Below are 24,666 nucleotides of genomic sequence, written 5' to 3' on the forward strand. Positions count from 1 at the left end.
TAAAAAGTGGCTTAAAAACTACTGCTTGTAAAAAGAAAGTAAAAAAGAAACTTATTGTGGTATTTAGAGAAGAGAGATAATTTAATCATAAGTGGAAAACAAAGAAAGTGTTATCAGACTTGATGTCAGACAGTAAGTTTATGTCACTGTAAGCGTTGTATGTAAATATCTGGTTCCTTGCGTCCTCCAGGCTCTGTCTCTGTTCCACCATCTGTTTCCCCACCAACCTTTGTCAACAACTCACACAAATACAAACGGGAGCCGCTAGCAGCCACTTCGTCCTCGACTCCAACAGAAGGAAAAGGCTAGTTATTGGTGAGACTCACTTCCCGTTCGGAGAGCTTCCTGCCACAGATCCTACTTCCTGCCTCAGATCCCACTTCCTGCCACAGATCCCACTTCCTGCCTCAGATCCCACTTCCTACCACACATCCAACTTCCTGCCTCAGATCCCATTTCCTGCCACAGATCCCACTTCCTGCCTCAGATCCCACTTCCTACCACACATCCAACTTCCTGCCTCAGATCCCACTTCCTGCCACAGATCCCACTTCCTGCCTCAGATCCCACTTCCTGCCACAGATCCCACTTCCTCCTCCCATCTCCAGACGGCGCTCTGTCCTGGAAGCAGAGTGCCGGTCCCGTCTCTCAGGCCAGCGCCGGCCAGCAGCAAACACTTAGATGGGAGGAATGGGAATTGTGACAGCGGTTTTATTTATTATTTGTTGCAACCTGTAATCTACTTCAGCCATCCTGACCTTGTTGGTGCTTCAGAGAAACTGGAAGGAGGAATGATTGTTCTGGATGGCAGCAAAGTGTCTGACTGTGATGACCCATTTTGGTTTTCGTTAAGGACCCGGAGTTAAGAGGACAGCCCGTCCACTCTGTCCTTGTCAGGGCAAAAAGTTTCACAGGATATGAGCTGGAAATCAATTCTGCAGCATTAATTGGGACGTGAACACTTGCGGTTGCTTGTAGGATGTGGAGATATAAAGACACTTTCTTCCCTTTCTAGCAGAACTTCATGGTTAAATCTCCTCAGCCTCTGTGAAATGTGGGAACGGTGACATAACATGGATGTAATATTAATGTTCTTGCAGCGGTGATGACTTTATATAAGAGAGAAAGCGAGCAGTCATTACATAACGCCGGCTCTTAAATGTTTTATGGCGAGTCCCATCGTAGGAAAGCCATAACGACAGAATTTTTAAAACTTCAGTTTTTCTTGTAATGAAAAAAAAAAAAAACTTCCAGGGATGAGTGGCATATTATCATCAAGCCAGAAATACTGAAAATACTGAGGGTGTGAAATCACAGTTAGCATATCCACAGGTTTCAAATCAGATATGTAGTTTTAAAACTAGCAAAAATAAAAAAACTAGTGTTTTTTTATTTTTGCTAACTACTAATTGAAATTAACTAAAATTAATTAAAAAATAAGCAGGTCTTTTTACTCCCAAAACCCCTTTTACTGCCAAATTATTAAATAAATAGAATTTATGTCTGGCTCAACAACATAATTATTGTTCATATTTATTGTTTTTCAATCTGTTGTTCAGGTTTTTCGACCATCAGATTGGTTCAAAGGTCTTTAGAAGCTAATATTAGCATTAGCATCTGCACTGCTGCAATATGTTAACATTGAGATGCTACTTAAGGCTTGAATAGCTTCACTGATAGGCTAACTTCTTTTAGCACAGCCTGAACATGATGATAATCTTTTCCAGCATCCAATCAGATCAGTTTTTGAGTCAGAAACCTTGCTCTCATTAGCGGACGTTGCTTGTGCATCAGATTTATGGGCGTAACTGAAACGCAAAAAATACCAATGTTCCAACGCCACTAGTTGTGTCAAAATCCATGTCATTAATTAATCAGAATAAAAAATAAAAAATAAATAAAATAAAAAAAGTTACTATTAAGGAAAGACGATTTAGTGGTGTTGTGTAGGAAATGATCGTTTTCTTGACAAAAGCATCTGTGCAGCAGATATTAACAGTTTATTCCATTGTTTATTTCCAGCTGTTTGTGAGGTTAATGTTGATCAGGGTAGAAAATGTTTTCCTTTTCAGCCTTTCTTTATATTTAACAGCAAATTATACAAATACTCTGGGTGTCGGACTGGTTTTCAAGTGTTGTCTGCATACTTAACCAGGAGACACTTGGCCTCCTCCCAGAGTGTTCACCTCGAGTAGGGCTTAAGTTTTCAATCTCAGCGGCCCTCAGCGACCCGTCAAGTGTAAGAAGATGCTCCTCTAACCAGTAGGACAGGAGAGATGGAGCGCACTGTGAAGGTGTGAGCCTCAGCTCTTCAAGTGTTTTATCTGAATGAAAAGGAGCGTCGTGTTTACAGATTCCACTGAGCATCATTCATGCTTCGTTCTATGATCCGTTTCTGTCGGAGTAAAAATAAATCTGTTATCAGTGGCGCTGACCCCCTCTGGCGTGATGTTATTGATAAGAAAACTTGTCTAATTTCAGGGAGATGTGACGGCTGAAGGGCCTGCCTACGTCGGAGGTGTTGATTAGATTCTGGATGTTCTCCTGCGTCATTCCGACCCAACAGGGACACACCAGGTCAGAAATGACTCACTGCAGACCTGCAGGTGGATTTTAAATAGCAACAAAGACAAATATCAGGACAATCTGACTGGAAACATGAGGCATGACATATTTGCATCAGAGTGAGGCAGTTCTGGGTTTGAATCCTGGGATTTTTTTCATGAAGTTTTCCATGTTCTCCCAGTGAACGTGCAAGTTCTCTCCAGGTACTCCCAGTCCAAAAACACTGGACTGGGAGTTAACTGGTCTGTAAGTTTCCCGCAGTTGTGAGTGTCTTCATGATGAGTGTCTGTGTTGTGGAGGAAGCTGCCACAGAAAGTGACCCGCATGCGCAGAAGAACATAGAGATCGCCCAGCAGCGCTCTGTTTACGGCAGTAAAGATGGCCGCCGAAGCGTTCTGGATGGATTTTAAAGTTGTTGACAGTCGACAGCATGGGCACCAGATCAGAACCAGATCACATCAGCTGATAAACAGAAAACCCGGCTCACAGCAACGGCCTGCAGAGGAACACTGACTGCGGCGTTTGACCCGGTTCTGTTTGGATGTGGAGTCGGACCAGGAGTGGTGGGGTTGGGATGTGATGCGTTCACTGACTGATTTCATCGCTTCATTATTGTTATTCTCATTCATTGTTTACGTCTGGATTCTTCTGATCACCTCAATGACGTAAAAGTCGGATAAAATTCGTCCAAACTCAAGAGAGGCTTTGAAAACAATCAGATACGATTTAGTCCAAACATGGAAGTGACACAAATTGGATTATTTTTAGGGTTATAAGATCATAATTGGGCCATTCATACTGTTGTTAAAAAGCTGAACATGGGTCACATTTGGACAAAAAAAAGAGAAAAAATTTAATATCCGTTGTATTTACCTGCAATTTGAACGTAGCCTAACAATGGTTCACGCTCTGTTATGAACTTAAATTAAACAGCATTTAAATAACAATTTTATGAGTTAGCTTTTATTATAATTTGCCACTCCTCACAGTCCAGATATTTGATCCACATAAATAAACAAAGTTAACTCAGAGACCTTTTGATGCTGTTGAGTTAACCGTATTCTTTGGTTCCCAACTAAACAGCAATACACTCATTGCAACCTTTGAGTTGCATTCAGGTACATTTCTTAGCAGTGGCGCCTCTGAAGTGAAGACCGTATTGCGTCTTGACCCCGAACTGACTTGTAGCAGTGTGTTTTATTTATAAGTGATGAATAAACCAAGTTTCTTTTAGTCGATACGGTGCCAACATGGCCGCTGTGATGCGTTTGAATACTGGACAGAACTGAGCTGGTGATTCTCAGCTTACCGGTCAGGTGAGGCTCCAGTCTGCCCCGGCTCCCAGCAGGTGAGCCCAGCCACTGAGTGATGAAATCAGATGGTAAACTCCATACAGTTTTGATGAGGTTCAGATTTCATACCTCCTGTCTGCGGATCCTCGGAGCTGGCAGGAAAAGCTCATAACGTGCAATCAAATGCAATCAAAACGGCGAACCCCAGCCTGGCAGAGTCCCACAGGTCTGCCGCAGTGGGGTCTAATTAAAGCCCACCCCCAAGGTATTCCTCTCCATTTCTGCTGTGGATCGCTGCTGAGGGGGAAACCAACCAAACCAGCGCAAAAACAAACAGTCTCACGAAGCCAAGCTGAACTACAGAGCTTCCTGATGAACGACAAGAGAAATGGGTAAACGGTGAAATCCTCTTCGATGATAACACGGCCCAGTGCTGTAACTTTAAAAATATATATTTTTTGCATATATGTTTAAACTGTCACCATGTTGTGATGCGATAATATGAGACAGATGGTTTGTGAAAAAAAATCAACCTGTGCCTTCTCCCAGCACCAACTAGAATCAACCAATCAGAGCAAGGAGGCGGATCTTAGCGCTGTCAATCATGCCCATGTATGCAAATGCTAGGTAACATAGCCACAGATGACAGCGGACAACTGGATCAATATTTTCACAGATTATCTGTTTTACAGCAGACCGTCATGACATGCTAACAGTTTTTACAAATATGTAAAAAAAAACATATTTTATAAAAGTTATACTGCAGCTTTAAACCTGTCACAGTATCAATAAATCAATAAATAGCACGATAAATTAAAACAAGCTTGATTTGTTTTCATTTATCATGGATGATTGTTTTTCTCTCTTTTCTCTTTCTACCAAAACATGGATGATAAAAATACTAAGTCTGGTGTTTTGGTCTCAACCAGATCTTCTTTTGAAGGATAATTTTGTCTACAGAGACATCCTAATTCTTTTTGTTGTTTAGGTTTTGTTTATTTTTGGATATGTAAAATATCTTGCATTTCCAATGTTTGTTAGAAATGAAAGTTTATTGATCTTTGACACAGTGTCTTTTTATTTTATTACCATTATGTTTTTCAAAAATGATCTCAAAACAACAATTTGATCATTTATCACCAGGGAAGAGCATTTATTGCATTAACATTTATCTTGATATGTTGCTAATCATGATGACTTTGATTTATTGTTGTCATGATAAATTCCAGACGTTTAAACCATCAGTGAGCGTATCAGTAAATATCAATATATTTGAAAATATGAATTAATACAGTTTATTTGTGTCATTTAATGATAGAAATCACACTTTTGTATGTGGCTAATGTCGTAAAGACGCTTTTAAAGCGGGGATGTATTCAAGAGCACTATGTATGTTTTATGGAAATATGGTTGTTTTGCCATGCAGTCATAGCTGCACAATGACTTAAAAAAAATGAGTAAGAAATAGTTTTTATCGCCACTTTTATTGTTATCACAAAAACACCTGAAAATATTTTGATAAAACCTTAACTCCATATCGCCCACACGTATTTACCGCAATAACGTTTGGGACGATTTATCGTCCAGAAACATTAGTTATCCTGTCCGGTCGCCCAGTCAGGAGAGAACAAACTGAAAAGCTGCTTGTCAGAGAAGCTGCTTTAGGTAATTGAGAGTAAATCACAGAAAAGGTTGCAGATGAGTGCGAGCAAAGCGGGCCATTTATTCTGCTGCTTTTTCCTGGCCTCCAGAAAACCAAACCATCGTTCAGCATGATGGAAAATTGGCATCCTGCCTTAAATTTTCCTCCACAATCAGAAGTCAGTGAGCACAAAGCTCACTCCCCTGTTAGCCTTAATGCTTTCTGCGGTAGGTACCCCCCCCCCCCCGCCCATCCCCTCCCGGTCGGGCCGGGCCTGACGGGAGTATTAGTCTTTCAAAGTTCAATCAGTCATTTCAACAACTTCCCGGTGACAGGCCAAAGAGAACAACACAGCCACAAATCAAAGGTGAGCTGAGAGGAGCCCCTTACCGCAGAGCGCCGAGGAGATGTATGGCTGCCGGCTTTGAAATGCAAAGGAGGAGAGGGATGTGTTTACATGATGACATTGTGTTTATCCATCAAAAGCTGAGTGTTGGAGTGAGGCGGTGCCTCCGCGCCGGCTGCAGATGGCGGATGACGGAGCGCTCGCCGCAGCCTGGGTGGCACGCCAATCTAGCAGCCGCATCCCGCCGGTGATGGAGGGCAACGCCGCGCCATATCTTCCACCGGCCGCACACACACACACACACACACACACACACACACACGGGGTGCAAAATTACCCCATCCGAGATGGATAATCTCATCCAACACCATTTTCATATCACACTTTGGGTTATGTAACAAACACCACAAACACAACAAGAAACTGTTTTTGCATGTGAAATTGGCCTGCAGCTGTTTCTCCACTTCTCTGTGTGATTCCACAGAAATATGAAAGCAATAAACTGTGTCATCTGATGAGAGCCAAACGATCAAACAACCACATCCTGTCCTGCACAAGCCGCAGAAATCTGGCAGAAAACGTTTTATTTCATCATTCCTAAGCATCTGTAGCACGTTTACTAATTTACTGACATCCATTGAAAATTTCAACAAAGCCTTTCAATAAATTTGCTATTAATTTAATTATTTTGATCAAAATTATGGGGTTTCCCGCCTGATAGTCCAATAGACTCGGTTTGATTGAGGACCAAAACGACAACATTGTCCTATTTCCAGGTGTTGCAGGTCACAGAGCCAAACCAACAAAACCTTTTGAGCAACCTGTTCTCTTCCTCACCCGTGGGGGCGCTGCACCAAGAACCACTGAAGGAAACAACACAAAAACCTCTGAAGAAGACACTGAGCACAACTTACTTTTTCATCAAATGGAAACAAAAATGTAGCAGCATCAGATTTTAGCAGTTGGAGGATTTCTCTGTTGTCTTCGGCTAAAGACCGCAACGCACTAGCGCTAGGCTAGGTTATGTTTACCCAGAATGCCCTGCGCTGTGGTCCACTTTCTGCTTTTGGAGCGGTCTCTCGTCCGCTTGGTGTTGACATCTGCATTTGAACCGCATCAGAGTTCACTTCCACTGAACCCAGACCAAGGTTTGTAGGTGGACCAGAGTTCAAGTAGCATTCACACCTCACCAATCAAACTGGATCTTCTAGACAAATGGACTGGAGTTGGATTATAAGAAGACTAAATAGGACTGGTGGGAACACACTCAGATTGGTTGGTCTCTCTAAATTGCTCTTAGCAGTCAGTGTGTGTGTTTGCCTTGTGATGGACTGGTGTCCTGTCAAACTGCAGTAAAATGTATCTAACTCTTTTTTTTGTAACACATTTCTGCCAGTTACCAATCTGTCCAGCTCTGTAATATGAACACACAAAGATGAATCTCCTGCTTTCCAAACAAATCCCAGAGCTGAACTGCAGTCTTTGGGGTTTTCAGGTAGTCAGATAAACGGTGAGAGGAGGCTGACTGTGAGAATCCCCGTCCTGTCGTTCCCAAAGCTCCCAGTGACGCCATGTGAGTCTGGAGATTAGAGAAAAGGCCAGTAAAATATCAGAGGCTTTACTGTCTAATAACCAAGATCGCCATGCTGACATTGATATGAGAGCAGGTGGAGGAGAAAAAAAAAAAAAAAAGTACGAATACAGGCTGCTGGATCTGAAGCCGGAGTTTTAGAGTCTATCAGTCCTGACAGACCAGCAGAACCTGAGTACTGATGGGTTCAGGTGACCAAAACATCAGAAACCTTAACATTAGCAATGATGATATTTCTCTTGAACAAGTGCTCAAGAGAAACTCACACACCTGCTGTTCAGTCGTGATCTGTCACGTTTCAAAAGTATCAAGAACAATCGGTTCCTCCAGGATTGTTTTTGTGACTGACTTTGTGATGTGCTGCTTTAGAAATAGTTGCAAGGAATTTTGGGACATTTTTTTCCTCATTAAACTCCTTCCAAAATCTACATATAAAAGAAAAACAAATCTGAAGATAAGCAAAGATTTGACAAACATCTTCAATATTCAAGGAATTTTAATAGATTGATTTTTGTCACTCGCCATATCGATCACAGACTATAACTTGACATAAAGCGAGACCAAGGTAACAGTGGGGTAGAAATAAGCAACACTGCCACCTGCAGGCGGGAGTTGTTATCATTGGTTTTGACCACTTAAATTGGTAAACCAATTATTTAAAATGCTACTTTTGATTATTTTTTTTAGAATAAAAAAGGCACAAAATGTTAAAATGCTTGTTTTGGCCTCCAAGTGCTTCCAGCAGCTTCATGATTTTGGCCCTCGTGGCAAAAATGTTTGGACGCCACTGACCTAAAAGCTGCAGGACAGTGGCAAGGTCTCTGATTTCAGCACGTGCAGCTCCTTCTGACCCACTAACGAATCAATTCAACACCTCAGTCCAGAGTTTAGGAGAAGACACTTTAGTTCTCATTTAGAGACTTCATAAAGTGAAAATAACCCACTGGTGTTCTCCTCATCATACGACGTCAAATATGCATCCATGCAACACACACGCAGCTAATATAAACAGTCACACCACGACGACGCAGCCACCCGCGAGGAGGAAAATGTGACACGTTACAACGACTGGTGATGGCGGCGGCGACTTCACCGCAGCGTGTTTTACAGCGCGATAACGAGCTAATATATGACGGGACGCTTGTTAGGGGACTTTCCCTCAAGGCTTTAATGCAGCGTGTAAATACAGCGACATCTTCCCAGCTGCAGCAGGAAAAGTGGGCTAACTCCCACAGAACGCGGCGGCAGTGGGTGGGAGTGGGAGTGGGAGTGGGGGAGGGTTCCCCTGATTAGGAACTGCCGCTCCTGTTAGCCTGGAACGTTCCTCAAACTGGCTGGTGGGGGCGCCATCTTTCCTCCACCACACCGTCAGCATGGATACTTAAATATGTCACATATGACTGAAAATCAGTTATAAGCAAAAGAGTGATTGATTCAGAGCATCAAGGCTGATCTAACAAGCATTTTTTTTCAGACTAGTTTCACTCTAGTGAACGGATTTCAAGATGTTCTGCTCTGTCAACTAAAAAAAGTGATGAAATGTATCAAACGGGAGAAAACGTATGTTTTTAATATCTGATCGACCAACAAGTTTTATCCTGACAGATGTTGATATTTTATGAAACGCTAGAAATGTCAAAGAAATCATCTTTTTTTTCCTCCCCAGGATGAGTTGTATAACAGGCGTTACACTGCAAAAACACAATCTTACCAAGTATTTTTGTCTAGTTTCAAGTATTGATATGTTAGGACACATATGTGTTAGTATACGAGTAATAACCCAAAAGGGTAACACTTTATTTGACGGGTTGTGAATAAGACTGTCATGACACCGTCATAAACATGACATAACACCTGTCATGAACATGAGTGAGTCTTCATGAACATTTATGACTGTTGTCATAAAGTGTCATTCGGTAAATCATGACACTTTTAATACAAAGTTAATATTATTCAAAATGTCTTTGTTACGACAAATTGACATTAACCAAGAAATCATGATCTGACATAAATTTGCTATAAAAGTATAACTGATTAAACTTTAAAAATTATGTAGCTTTATGTTTTTAAAGCTAGAGTTGAATGAGTTATACTTTTATAACAAATTTATGTCAGATCATGATTTCTTGGTAGCATCAAAATCTGACCTAACTTTACTCTGAACCACATCATGGTAACACGGCTAATTGACATTTTTAATTATTTTTTTTTAATTTTTGCAACATTTGAGAAATTAGCTCAAAATTCCCATGACAGCTGCATGAAAGCATAACTACTCACACACCAGCACACACCAGTGGCCTGCATGGCATCTGCGTATTCAGCATGGCCCGCTTCCAGCCCGACATCACACAGAACCACGATGCAAATCAGTTTGATATTTCCAGCATGGGAGATTCCTCAATAAACACGTCTTCTAGTAAGACGACAGGCAAACTGATCCTAATCCGTCAACATAAATAAGGCAGGCATCAATAAAAATCAAAGCAGGCCTGAATGTCGTGTGTAATCCTTTAATGCCCTGCAGGACCTGCCAAAGGCCAGACGGGGAAAAAAGAAAAATCCACACTGAAGGCGTTTCTCCTGAAGGACGTGTGTGACTCACTGCAGCCTGAGGATAATGAAGAAGGGAGCCGGAGGGGCGGGGGGCACGTGCAGGCGTGGCCCCCGCAGGTGGCTGCTGCCAACAAGTGGAAGCGTTCCTGAAATGATAATGAAACGGTCTGAGCGCGGAGGTTCGCATGCCGCAGCGTTGGGGCTTTCAGCAGATGCATTCTGGGACGGAGGACATGGAGGAACGGTTCGGGAAGCGGGGACAGATTGAATCAGGTGGATAAATGTGGTTTAAAAAGATCAAGCACTGTGTCACCAGGTTGATCAGAGGGCAGCACACGGGTCAGCACACAACATCATTTCCTCCTTTTTTCAACTCAAAGAGGTGACGTTTATTTCCAGCTGCCTTTGGAAACAGAAAAGAAAAATATACCGAGAGAGCGAAGCCAAGAAACACTCATGCTTCATCCGAGCCACTTCATTTTAAACCAATAATGTCGGGTGACCTTTTCTGTGTCGGCCTGTTGGATCCGCCGGTTCTCGCCCACATTCAGTTTTCATCCCCGCTTCTTCTTTTTTAAACAAGACTCAGCAAAGAGAAATGGCTCCAGCTACATGGTTCTCCTAAATGATTGTGCTGAAGGATTAATAGCTCCTTTTTCTTTGTTTCAATAAATAACACAACTTCACCACTGCCACTGTTCTCAGTAACTGGTTCCAGTCCTTCGCTGGTTCTCACGTTCTTTGTGTTTCTACTGCAACAAACTCTCTGGAAACCGGGAGATTTTGTTGAAACTCTCATGTTGGTGCTTGGTTAGCACCGGGTTACTAACCAAGCACCAACATGAAAGTTTGTTTTTTTTGCATAACACTGTGCCTTTAATCTAACTTAATGTAGATTTTTGTACTTTCTGCAGCCCAACAACCTGCCGTCAGTTTGGGTTCTTGTAGAAAGCAGCAGAAAGCAGCCGGTCCAACAAGGCCAAGCAGGTTTTGACAGCCATGATGACCCGACGTTCCCAGTAGTGGCACAGAACAAAACCGATGTCCTTCATCAGTAAGGTCTGCTGGAAATCTGCTGCGGTCATCTGCTATCATGGCGGCTACGGAAACGAGGGCGTTATCCAGAGGAGTCGCGGCTCAGAGAGGCGTCGGCTCTCAGACCAGGCCTCTGAAACGGTCAAGTCTTTGTGACGCCTCACCGAGCGCCGAGACCTGGAAATGATCTTCCACCGCCGCAATGCGCTCAGCGGTCCAGAGGTCATCGGCATTTTCTTTGTGAGCTTTGAGAGATATGTGAGACAACAAATCATCCGATGGCTTCCAGATAAGGAATATCTCCCCCGCGCCTCAGAAAGCCAATAGATAGCATTGTTTTCCTGCCTTTGGTCATCATCCAACAGCGGTGGCTCGACTCCTGAGACCGCCGCTCGTTTGATGCAGTACCAGGGCGAGGGGAGGGAAACAAACTTTACAGAGAAACAGAAATCATGCTTCTTTTCTCTATCGCTTGTTTATTTATATACAAAATAACATATTGCTTTACAAATAGGATTTTTGTAAAGTAAGACTTTGTGGATTTACAGCATTTGGATGGTAAAACCAGCCTCACATCCAAACAGAAAAGCAGAGTTTTATTTTTTTGTAAATGGGAAACATCGGGGAAATATTTCAGCATCGAGACAACAAGCATGAGCCAGAGCCAGAAAAATTCTGAAGTCAACTGTTTTAAAGCTGAACATATAGAAAATGTTCATGAGCAGAACTAAGAGCAAAGAGCTACGACTCCCAGCTACTACCGCAGTCTGCCAGTTACGGAAAGTCAAAGTTACTCATGAAGATTTAGTACAAAGAAAAGCAAAAAGAGCATTTTTCAACGCAAAAGCTGAATGACTCAACTATAATCTGAAAATATTATAGTTTGACTCACCTGAGAGAAAAAGTCTGAATTCTGAGGTGAAAGTTATAATTCTGAGAAAAAGTCAGATGATGTAAACATCTTCTAATACCAGCTTCAAACATCCATAAACAACAACCTGGACTATTTTCCGGCGCTTTTATTGTTGTACAATTTAAAACGATGCCAAATACAACTTTATTACATCTATTCTTTTGAGCTAAACATGAAACGGTTGTAAAGAAAATAATTATTGTTTGGTGCTTAATATAGCTAATCCACGACATGTGTAAAGGTATAGCCAACACTTTAATTTGGAATAGTTTTCTGTTGAACATTTGGGAATTCAGCTGAAGAAGCAGGCCAAAGCAGGGCCTTTTTTCCTCCCCCTTTCGACAGACACAGCAATAAAATTTACAATTCCGAGAGAGCAGAAGAGACTTCTTGGCGCCTCTCCCCGTACCTGGCACGGCCCAAGACGGAGTGATCCCCCCTTTTCGCCTAGACAAAAAACAGACATCGGGGCTGTGATGAGGGGAGTTTCTAAGTTTCTAATTGGTCAAAGAACGGAACGCCTTGACTGCATATATTAAATAGGGAAACACCTCTTTCATTAAAAAGTACAAGTCAGCAAGCCAGCGAGAGAGGTTTTTTTTCATCTTTTCCTCCACATTTTGGGCGCCTTTGTCTGTCTTATGTGTTTCGTGTTGTCTGTTTTGTGTAGTCTGTATAAAATGTATATCTCTGTTCCTCTGCAGCTTTGTTGTTCATTGCTTTGTATGAGATTAAACTCTGTGATCTGTGACGTCAACACGTTGTGTTGTTTCGTTTTACCAGCACGCCGTCGCTCCACGTCGCCCACTGAGAGCGTCACTCGCCAAGGACTCGGAAGATCCCGGGCAAGATTAAAGAGGAAAAGAGCCAAACGTTTTGTCCAAAGCTAGCATATAATGATCCTCATTTTTTAATATTTGGGGGCTTCGTCCGGTTCTGGAATCTTGGCGGGTGGCGGTCTCTCCCCGATCGATCCGTCCGGCTGGTGCGGTAAGACGTTTTTTAATTACTCTTTTGTTGTGCGCAGCCACGCGGAGTTTCGGAGCTGCAAGGGTGGATAGTTTTGCTCTTAAAATAGTCTGTTGTTAGTTATAATTGGAATTTAACGATAGCCTGCGGTAGGCTTTGAGTGTGTGGTACACTGTATGGAAATACGCATGTACAGCGGACCGTAGCGGGTTCAGACTGAGGATTTTGCGCTCCCTCAGTTGTAAAAGCTGGGTTTTCTTAAGTTTATGTCTTTTTCCCTGGAGACCCATGGCTGTGCTCCTTAAAGAAAGAAATTTAGGAATTGTGTATTTTGAAATAACCTGGGGTAGGTTTATTCAGTGTGTGGGACACTAGACAGGTCTGAGGTAGGCCGTCAGATAGAATTTGTGGTAAATTCATATTATAAGTTTGTGGTAAACTTTGAGTGTGTGGGACACTAGACAGGTCTGAGGTAGGCCGTCAGATAGAATTTGTGGTAAATTCTTATTTTACGCTTGTGGTGAGCTTTGAGGTTGCATTTTTATTTTTAGTTGGCGCCTTTTTTGTATTTTTGTTTTCCTTCTCCTCTTCTCTTTCTATTTGTCTATTGTTCTGTTTAGTGTTATCTGTATTTGTATGTTTGTGGTGTTTTTGAAGCTAGCGGCTCTTTTGTGTGAAGTGTGCGTGCAGAGCTCTGCGTGTGTATATGTGTGTGTGTGTGGCCGTGTGTGTGCGCGTGCACGACTTCGGGCTGGCTGTGTGTTTCAGCAGAGTGTTAAGTTGTTTGGATAGCGCTGTGTGTGTGAATTTGCATTGATTTTGCTGCGTTTTATTGTGAAGTTATTATGGACACTGAGTTGCGACACGTGCTGTACGCTATTTTATGGTCGGGGTTCGTTGAAGAGTCGTAACGGGGAAAGTACAACGATGGCGAAAACGTGGTCGTTTAGTTTAAAACATAAATAAATAAATAAAATAAATAGGAGTTCAGTACATAAAACTGGTACCAGAAAACAAAATTATTGGTTGTGGTTTGATTTTAACATAACTTTGAGATGTCTCTCTTTTTAAACGTGCACGGGGATTTAAAAGGTTACTGACGATTGGGGTTTAAAATTAATTAAATTGACACATGACAACATTGGACAATTTCTGAAGCTTCAGTAAATTTCATATAAACTTTAGTAAAATTGATATAAATTACAGTAAAATTTGATAGAATAATGACCACAGACTGACACTTGGGGACTGATGACATTTTGACTGACTATAAAACCTGGCCAGATGTGTGTGTTTTGTGTTTTCTGTAATGTGTTGTGTGTTTTTGTTTGTGTTATAATTCATGTTGGTTTGACAGAGTGTGTGATTGGAGATAAAATACCATTTGGTATTTTATGTCATATAAATACTGAATTTTTCTCAGTGCTGTTTGATGGTGCAAAATTTCTAGTTTTTTCAAACATCCTCTGTGTTAAATTGAACTAACTTCTTAAAATTAAACGATAACAGCAGTAAGTGTGAACGGCAGTGTGAAGTTAGGACGGTGATTAAACGATAGAATCTTGATAAAATAAATCATCTGAACAAATTGAACATAACTATGGGTTTTACGGTTAAATAAATGAATAATTAAATAAATAAATAAAGAAAGACAAAATAGACCAAGAAAATTAGATCACAGAGGATTGTAGTAATGATGTATTGGCAAATTAATAGATAAATACATAAATGAAGTGAATGAATAAATAGCTAAATACATGACTGATTAAGTAGAGAAATACATAAAATAAAACTGTATATAGAATTGAGAACTAAAATAGTAGATAAAAATGTTAATTATTCATTCTAGGCTGAGAAGGTAGTTGGAAAATAGGATAAAATACAATGAGTTAAAATAGGACCTTTTCAATGGGTTGAGGATACAGACAAAAAAACACAAAAGATCTTTAGAAAAACAGGCTCTAATTGTAGGAGGTAATTGTTCAGATAACAACAAACTGCAATATGCAACTGACTCTAGATATTTTCACGATCAGTCTTTTTCAAACAGACCAAAACTTTAAGATAGATAAAATATTGTTAAATCTACAGGACTTACGGATAATTAGACAGGATAAATTAGAAGTCACTCTTTTGTTAAATAGAAATTGGTTAAATATAGAAAAGTTTGCTAAAATTTACAAGATTTGTTGTTGAAGGATAACATTAAGTTTGAAATAACTTATTGGTTAATAAAAAACATTATATGGAATTATTGTTGAGAATCAATATTAAACTGTAATAAGAGATGATTAAATAGTGCCTGTAGACAGACGAGAGGGCTGCTAATAACATAAGAAAATTAAGGAAAAAATAAATAGCACAAAACAAGAAGAAGCGACAAGTATGTTTATTTAGACATGAGACTGATGGAGCTCAAGGAGGAGTTATAACCCCATTCACAGAACTTCAGCACGGGAGAACGAGCTACAGCTGTGCTGTAACTTCTACCCCCACTAGATTCAACTAATTAACATGTGAAGCCTCTTTGTATACCACTAATTTTAAGTGCGAAGCAACCTCTGCTCACAGAAGTTCAGCAAGGGAGCACCAGCAGCTGTAAGGCAAATTATACTCTCTCCCATCGTTTACAGTACTTCCTGACAAAATATCTGCATGTAAGTTCATTTTTAAAAGTAGAAGGAACTAAAACATATCTGATGATTCCAGTGCCGAAGCCTAATAAAGAATTAGGTGTTCCTCCTGAAATCCTTATCGGCTCTCTTCCTGCCATAAAATCAGCCCCTCCAAGAGGTGGGGGAGGGGTTTTATGGTGGGGTTATAGATTTGTTTTGTGCTCTGGCAGAAGAGGTTGCTCGGATAAGTGTAGTGACTTTAAAAATACAACTTATAAACTTTAAAAGTACAAAAGGATTTAATTTTTCTTTTTCCTAAGGAACATAGGGATTGGCTGTTTAAATTTTAGGGTATTGTTTCACATTATAGATTATAGGAAGGAGTAGAGAGTCTTTTCTCATCACATAAGACAGGATTTTTGATGCGGTTTGGTTTCCTAGCTTTAGTGAAACATTTTCTCTTTAAAGTAGATAGTTTAAACAAGCAAATACATAGTGAGTAAGGAATAATGTGGAAAATGTTAAATATAAGTTTTTAGCATTGAAATACTGAGTCGATTGTTACACACAGACACTCTTGGTAATGATTTTCTGTTTTCCTTTCATATTACTTTATATATTAAGTAGTGAGTAGTTTAGGATTTTATCTTTACATTTCTTTTCATTAGTCTGACTTTTTATTTGGCTATTTGTGTCAGTTCTTTATATTTTGTTAAATCTACCAAATTAATTTCTTTCTTTTGAGTTACCAGTTTCCTCTTGACCCGTTCGAAAGGGGGAGGGGGAAATTCAGTCTTCAGTTTAATTTCTTTCATTTGTTGATTTGGTAATATTCTGACCAGTATTTGTCAAAATTTAGCATTTTTGGATTTTCTTAAGAATATATTTTGAATTTTTTTTCTTTTTCAACGTCTTTCTGCCTGGTTTATGCATAACCTTCACTGAGTCTTAATTGGTAAACACGTTTTGTCAAACGCTAGTGAAAATTTTTGAGAAGTTTGTAAAATGAATTATTTGAGAATCATAAGAGTAAAATTGAATAATGAGCTTTAAAACTGTAATGTGAAATGTTTTTTGAAAATAGTAATCTTGAAGGTTTAAAGCATGCTATAATAAATTGTTCTGTTTGTTTTGACAGTTTGCCTGTTAGGACGGGGCAGTATTGGGTGGAATTTCTCAGTAAAATAATGACCCTGTTTCATCAACATCGTTAGTTAACATATTAGGTAATGATGATACATTAGCCAGTAATGTATCATACGGAGGGAGAATATGTTATGGGTTATTTTTATATTACTTAATTAGATTACTGAAACACTTATATTACTTAAACAAAACTTTTGAAGAACATGTCAAATATGTGCTTATTTTGAATGGATTTGAGTTGTTCTCCATTAAAAGATGTTCTGATAATGGGCTAACATATTTTGAGAAAATAGATAAATTCATAGTGATAATGAAGCATATTTTGGTTAATTGACTTGGGAAAATAATTATAGAAATTAGAAATATTATTGTGTCAGCCATTTTCAGAGCATTGATTTAATGGAGCATGAATGTTTTAAGAAATGTGTTGAAGAATCTGTTCTTGATTAAAGTTATCACTAATCAGTAAAAGTACACAGGCGGGATTATAATGATTTTTCTAAACTTGATTTTGATTTTTTTGATTTACATCCATTTAAAACGATTTTGAATAAAACTTTAAATTCGACGACAAGTAAAAGCCGAGGTAAAAATTGGTATATTTTGAAAATGTTTGGTTTTGTTACGGCATACATTTACATTATAATTTCTCCAGGTCTAACTCTTTTGAATTTTGTTTAAGGAACGCATGTAAAATGATTTAGACAAATAACGAGTAAGATCTAGTTTGTTCTATAAAAGTAATTTAAATTGGACTGTTTAATTCACATTGTTATTCATTTTGGTGGTAAATGTAAGCTTTACAACTACATTTTTAAGTTTTTGTGATTGTTTTGTTTCGTTTGTTTAATCCTATTTTTTATAAGATTGGTTTAAGAAAGGATCTGCATATGTTTAACATTCTGGGAACACGTTACTTTGGAAACATGTCTTTTGAAGCAAATGATTACAGGGTTTTGGTGTTTTCCATCGGTTAGGAGCTATAGTATATTATAATAGAAACGTAAATTGAAGGGATCACATCCACCATTTGATGAACAGAACTGGACAGAGTAGGAGATAAGGTTTCACGTGATGTGTTGCTCATGGTTTTACACACAGACTGCCCTGGAGCTCGGAGCTCCAGGACTCTGGATTCTGTCATACAAGCTGTGTCATGCGAGGCGGGGGTGGGGCTGCTTGGAGAAGCGGCTTCACACTTATTTCGAAGATAACAGCCACAGAGCCACGAGCGTTGGAGGATTCACTTGAACACAAAGTGAATTGAAGATGTTTGTGTTGAATTACACAAATGAATGATGCCTTTGGATAAATCTGATCTCTGTTTTGTCATTATAGTTTTGCAGCTGGTTTCCTGGTGCCCTGCGGATGTGGTCTCCTTCAAAGTCTGCGTTCTTTGATAAAAAGGATTAAAATAATTTCCCTGGATGGAAAATAACAAAACAAATTTATTTTTAGGTGAAACCATCGTTTGATTATGCTGACTGTAATGAAGATGATATTAAAGAATGTGGTAATTGTGTTTCTGATGCTAATGAAATTCATGTTGAACACAAAATGTCTGTTTAATAACCTGTGACAGGTCGCGTCACGAGATTTAGTTTCCTCACAAGGAGATTTCATTTTTTCCTTGAAATCTCTCTGTAATATTGACCTAATAATCCCATTTTCAGTGAGCAACGGACGCTCAGGTGGAAACTTGAGGTTTCCGATCGAAGAAGATCAGGCTGCAAGAGGATCATCATTAACTTTTTATTGCGTGTTTTTCGTTCGTTGTGAACTCTGCAAAGGACTTTCGTTTCGTTTTTTGCGCGCAATTTTTGAACATTTCTTGACGAAGACTTCATATTTTTTGAGAGACTGTCGATGGACATTTAAAAAAAAAAAAAAAAAAAAACAGACAAAGACGAGCAACAGATTGTAATTTTGTGTCTTTCTCATTTGACAGGTTGTACTTGGGTGGTGAATGTTGTCTTTTAAGTTGCAGAGCATTTCTTACTAATTTTATTATGTATGTCCCTGTTTTATTTTTTCATTTTTCATTGTGCACTTTGGGTTTTGTTTATCCTGTGTTTTTGTTTTATGATTTTATATTTCTGTAAGGATAAGTCGTTTTTACCCTTGGGTTTTGTTTGAAAAGGGGGAACTGTATATAATTAGGCTACGTCAACCTTTTGTTTTCTATTTTTTGTTTTGTTTTATTTTTTAATACATAGTTTTGGTTCTGCATTAGAAGGCTTAATCAATTTTTATTGAGGTCTTTTTTGAAGACCTCAAAAGGGGGAACTGTAAAGAAAATAATTATTGTTTGGTGCTTAATATAGCTAATCCACGACATGTGTAAAGGTATAGCCAACACTTTAATTTGGAATAGTTTTCTGTTGAACATTTGGGAATTCAGCTGAAGAAGCAGGCCAAAGCAGGGCCTTTTTTCCTCCCCCTTTCGACAGACACAGCAATAAAATTTACAATTCCGAGAGAGCAGAAGAGACTTCTTGGCGCCTCTCCCCGTACCTGGCACGGCCCAAGACGGAGTGATCCCCCCTTTTCGCCTAGACAAAAAACAGACATCGGGGCTGTGATGAGGGGAGTTTCTAAGTTTCTAATTGGTCAAAGAACGGAACGCCTTGACTGCATATATTAAATAGGGAAACACCTCTTTCATTAAAAAGTACAAGTCAGCAAGCCAGCGAGAGAGGTTTTTTTTCATCTTTTCCTCCACATTTTGGGCGCCTTTGTCTGTCTTATGTGTTTCGTGTTGTCTGTTTTGTGTAGTCTGTATAAAATGTATATCTCTGTTCCTCTGCAGCTTTGTTGTTCATTGCTTTGTATGAGATTAAACTCTGTGATCTGTGACGTCAACACGTTGTGTTGTTTCGTTTTACCAGCACGCCGTCGCTCCACGTCGCCCACTGAGAGCGTCACTCGCCAAGGACTCGGAAGATCCCGGGCAAGATTAAAGAGGAAAAGAGCCAAACGTTTTGTCCAAAGCTAGCATATAATGATCCTCATTTTTTAATACGGTCTAAGCAAAAACGCTGGAGAAAAGTCTGTTGGTGAAGCAACGAGAATAAAGCGTTTTTTTTGTGATTGATCTAAATTCCAACAGAAAGATTAAGGATGTCTTTGAGGGTATTGATTCACCTGAAGCTGCTTCACTTCTTATCACAAGCAGCCGACCAACAGACGCCTATTACTTCCTAATCCCAACATTTACCGGCGAATAACTGCAGAGTTTTTAGAGAGAGGTAACTGCAGAGGATTTGGCTGCAAGCCGCTCCGTTGCTTCCAAGCGCTGAAAAGCAGGACAACAGCGCCGAGAGCCGGAGCTTTGCAACCAAAGCCAAGCCTCAGTGGGAGAAGTACAAACAGCTGCCTCCCAGCACTTCCACTGGTCCTTCAGTCCGGACCCGAACGCCATAAACACAAAGATTCTCCTTCAGAAGAGCTGCAGGGCCGACGCTCTTCGACGAGGCAGGATTTTCTATGAATGATGCAGAAACGAAGAGAGCATTGTTTGGTTCACTTCAGTCCAACTCCAGTCTGTTTAGACAGAGGTCAAAAAAGGGAACTCTGGTCCATCTCCAAACCTCAGTCTGGGTTCGGTTGAAATTAATGGTTCGGTCCAGAGACCGCTCCAAAAGCAGGAAGTGGACTACAGCGCAAGGCATTCTGGGTAAATGCAACCAAAACACACGTGCTAACTTAGAACTAACTGGAAAAAACGACTCGTGGAGTTTTACCAGAGACAAGAGAAATCTATTGATACATATTTTACTCGTGAGCCAAGAGAGAGAGGAAAAACACAGTATAGGTTTTTTGCATCTGTTTATCAGCATCATTATCCCTTTACTGTGGCGCAACAAAGCCTAAAAAAAAAAAAACTAGACTAATTGCCTGTTTTCTTTGTACAATGGGGCGAGATTCGTTACAATCATCAAATAAGATGAAATATTTCATAAAGTATAGCAGCCATGGTTTGTCAAAATTGAGCAAACTAATTTTAACAGATGCAGTTATGTAAAATTCAATTACGGACAAATATAAAAGGGACATTTCCCTAGTCCTCCCTCTCATCTTGACAGAACTGACAGGCAGCAAACTGTTTACAGATTTATTTAAACCAGTGAGAATACATATTTTACATAACAAAACATCAGCAATTTCCCCAGCTTTAATGTAAGCCATATTTTACAGAAAGAAGGGCTCTACGAGCATTTTTGTGACAGACTCCCACATTGCATCAGTCTGGTTTTGTTGACATGACTCAGTGCGTAGTAATGGCCGTCTGCAGGAGCGTCACTGTCTGCAGCAGCCAGTCGTATATCGATGCAGAAAACCCACTAAAATCTGACGCCGCTCCATTTTTGTTTCCATTTTGTGAAGAAGGAAGTTGCACTCTGCGGCTTCTTCAGAGGTTTTTGTGTCGTTTCCTTCAGTGGTTCTTGGTGCAGCGCCCCCCACAGGTGAGGAGTGGAACAGGTTTGATGGGTTTGACTCAGAGAGGTGAGAAATAAAACCATAGCAACTGGAAAACGTAGCAAATGTTGCAACTTTGGTCTCCAATCAAACCAATTCCACCGGACCATCAGGTCTGAAAACAGCCCGAAGTTCTAAACAAGCAGGCAAAGCTCATTCTTTTCTCCCTTCTTGGCTTTCCTTCAGCAGCTCAGCCTTGTCTTAACGTTTCCTGGAGAAAGCAGATCTTTACAAGGAGCGCTGCTGTAATTGTCAGTCATTTGGAGTCGCTTTTAGACACCAGGAACAACGGCTCCCATATTAAGCAGGCCTCCCGGTTTCAGAGTGCTTACTTAGCACCTGCGTTGGAGTAGCTCCTGTAATAAAATGTTGCGCTGCATTGATTTTGTGCCAGCGCTCGGCCTATTCTGGTACGCTTTCTCTTTTCACTCTCAGCGCCGCCTCTCCCGCAGCCTTTTTTCTGCTTTGGACAGCACAAAAAACAAACATGCACTGCAGCCGATCGGTGTTCGTGTTGGGAGGTCACCCTGCCGAGCCCCCCGGTCAGTCTGAATTATCCACAGCTCTGGCTCAGTGCTGAGCAGGACAGAGATGATGCTGTCAACAGCAAGACAGATTTACCAGAATATTAAAAAAAAACCCGTCAGACTAGGAGATTAAAAAAAAAAAAACTGCTCTAGAAACCAAAACTATGAAATAAAACACTAAAATCTCCATTATTCAGATATTCACACACCAGCCTTTTTTTTCTGGAAACTTAACTCCAGATTCATTTTAGGTGAAAAGAAGTGAAGTTTGGTGTGAACTAGTTTGGTGTGAGATTTCAGTTCAGTTCATTACATAGCACAAAAGTCTTGAGGTTCGGCACAAAATCATTTTAATGGATGTAACCTGAATAATCTAAACCCCGCCTCGTACAGTGCAATGAAATGATTTTATTGTGAAAAAAACAAAATAAGTTAGCTGTATTTAGATTAAACTACTTTTTTATTATTTAAGAAACGTTTCCAAACTCAGAAAGTTTGGTGTGAAAAAAGAGGAATTTGAGATAATTATTTCTGCCTCCTGTCTGTTTGCCTGAAAGTCTGAAAGTGAATTTGAAATCAACGAAAACAAGTGAATTCTGGTGCAGTTTGGAGACTACAACGCAAGGCATTCTGGGTAAATGCAACCAAAACAAATGTGCTATCTGAGCACAAGCGGGAGAAGTGACTCATGGTCTTTAACCAAAGACTAAACAGAAATCCTGCAAGTGTTAAACTCTGACGCCTCCATTTTGGTTTACAGGAAGTTGCTGTCAGAGTCTTCTTCAGAGGTTTTTGTGTGGTTTCTGGTGCAGCGCCCCCACAGGCGAGGAGGGGAACAGGTTGATCAAAGGGTTTGATTCGTTAGGCTCAGAGCAGAGAGAAAGAGAACCACAGCAGCTGGAGATGGAACAAATGTTGCAGTTTTGGTTTCCAATCAAACCAAGTCTACCGGACTATCAGGTGGGAAAACAGCCTAACTTTCAGGACGCTCTGTGGTCAAGCTTTTTCCTACTTTGCTGAAATTTTGTCTCAGGAGTCCAAAGACGATTTTATTCAAACACGTTTTTGTTTTTTTGTATTTTTAAACATATTCCTATTTTCATCCGGAAGCATAAAGGTGCTACGTCACTCCAATTTAGTTAGTTCAATCAGCTCTTTTCATTCACACTTGTCTTTATTTGTCCCTATTTTACAGAAAAAACTTTTTCTTCACGTCTGACCACGCGTGGAGCCGTTCGGACACATGGCTTTCGAACCGAGCTTCGTAATTGGAGACGGTCTGGTATGGACCGACCGGCTGCTTGGTGGAAGAAGGAATAGAAGGATGTAAATGGACAAAGATAAAAGGAAGGCAGGAGGATGGCTGGGGAGGAAGAGGAGCTGGATGGGTAGATGGAGGTTCGGTAGCTGGAGGGGGTCTGCTACTTATTGGCATCGATCCACAGGAGGGACCATCAAAGACACGGTGACATTTATGGCGCCGCCGACTGCAGCGGCTTGGCCTCAGAAAGCTGTGACAATGTCAGCTGAGCGGGGAGAACTGTCAGTGCGTTTGATGGCCGCTGGGCTATTTTCTCCACAGATCTACGCGTTCGGGGCTGGATCGGACAAACAAACCCATTTCTTACGCCGAATCAGATTTACATTTAACATGTTGGAGAAACAAAGCAAGGACATGTCAAGAAGCATCAAGCCAGGCTTTTGCTTCTCAGTGCAACTCAGAGTTACTTAATGGAATAAACTGTCAACTTGAATTTAGTAAAACCGGTATTTAATACAAGGTAAAAAGAAGGGCCGGTTACTGTCTGAATAAAATTATAGAATCATTTTATATGAATATGAGCAGAATTTATTCTTCCTTCGTCTCTTAGTGCCACTGGGAGAATATCAAATATTAGCTTTATGAAGTTAGAACTGTAAAGAAAAGCTATCTCCTGGTTAAATTGTCTATTTGGATTCCTGTCAAATCTAGATTTTTCTTTAAATAAAATAAATGATCCATTGCCACAAAGACTTCATCCAGCAGAGCGTAGTCTAAGTCACTGATCTGGCAGCGCCTAGACTGTCTGCGGACAGCCTGAGGTGGGTCTATATCACATGTGTCAAACTCAAGGCCCGCGGGCCACATGTGGCCCGCTACGTCATTTTATGTGGCCCTCTCCCCCCACCACCGTTTTACAGCCCCATTGAATGACTTAAAATAGGTTTTGAGCACGAATTGACTACAAACTACATCTCCCATAATGCCTTCTGATTCTTACCAGCCAACATTACGGCTTCTCGCCACTAGAGTGCAGCAGAGTCACCTCAAGCTGATTATTAATTTTCCCAGCGAATAAAACTGAAACGTCGACAAGCTAACAAGCTAAAGAGCGAAGTCCCGTGATGTTTCAATCTTTTACCGTCTCCTGCCCCCTGATTTGATGTCACAGCTTCGACTCCACGCAGCTCGTGTTTTGTCCACGTTTGTTAGCACCTATCTGTGCGAACGGATGTTTTCAAAAATGAATTTAAACAAGACCAAGACCAGATCGCGCATTACTGACGAAAACCTACACGCCGTTTTGCGGATTTCCACAGAATAGAACTAAAACCAGACATCGACGAACTGACCAGGGGAAAACATTGGTAAGCACGAACAAACTAAATTTAAATAGAATGAATGTAAAACCAAAACTCAGTATACTGGAATATGCATATAGTTTATTGATTTTGCTTGTTTTGTGTTTATTTACACAACACAACACAATGAGGATGTGTGTGAGTTGGTGACAGGGTGAAGAGGGATCAGCGTTGTGTTCAAGGACAGGCAACATCACCTCATTGTTTTGTTCTTATGTGAAATACATGTTCGTTGTGTAATAAATAACAAAAACGTTTTGTGAATGAAGTTGAGAGTTAATATCAAAACTTGTTTTTATTCTTTGTCTGCTTATCTTTAAAGCAGACAAAGATTAATTTTCCCAGCGAATAAAACTGAAACATCGACA

General features: G+C 40.3%; 1 protein-coding gene and 1 long non-coding RNA gene across 6 annotated transcripts in view; one reads left to right on the top strand and one right to left on the bottom strand.

Annotated features, from left to right (window-relative positions):
* cadm1a (cell adhesion molecule 1a) overlaps window positions 1-24,666 on the bottom strand; it is a 400,396-nt gene that overhangs the window by 143,917 nt on the left and 231,813 nt on the right. The gene's annotated exons all lie outside the window — the stretch shown is intronic.
* LOC116728206 (uncharacterized) lies at window positions 11,921-22,595 on the top strand. The gene is made up of 3 exons (XR_004340963.1): window positions 11,921-11,931; window positions 11,976-11,980; window positions 22,359-22,595. It is a non-coding gene; the product is annotated as an uncharacterized LOC116728206 (long non-coding RNA).

Source organism: Xiphophorus hellerii, chromosome 11 (assembly GCF_003331165.1).
Source record: "Xiphophorus hellerii strain 12219 chromosome 11, Xiphophorus_hellerii-4.1, whole genome shotgun sequence".
In the NCBI taxonomy this organism is placed as follows: domain Eukaryota; kingdom Metazoa; phylum Chordata; class Actinopteri; order Cyprinodontiformes; family Poeciliidae; genus Xiphophorus; species Xiphophorus hellerii.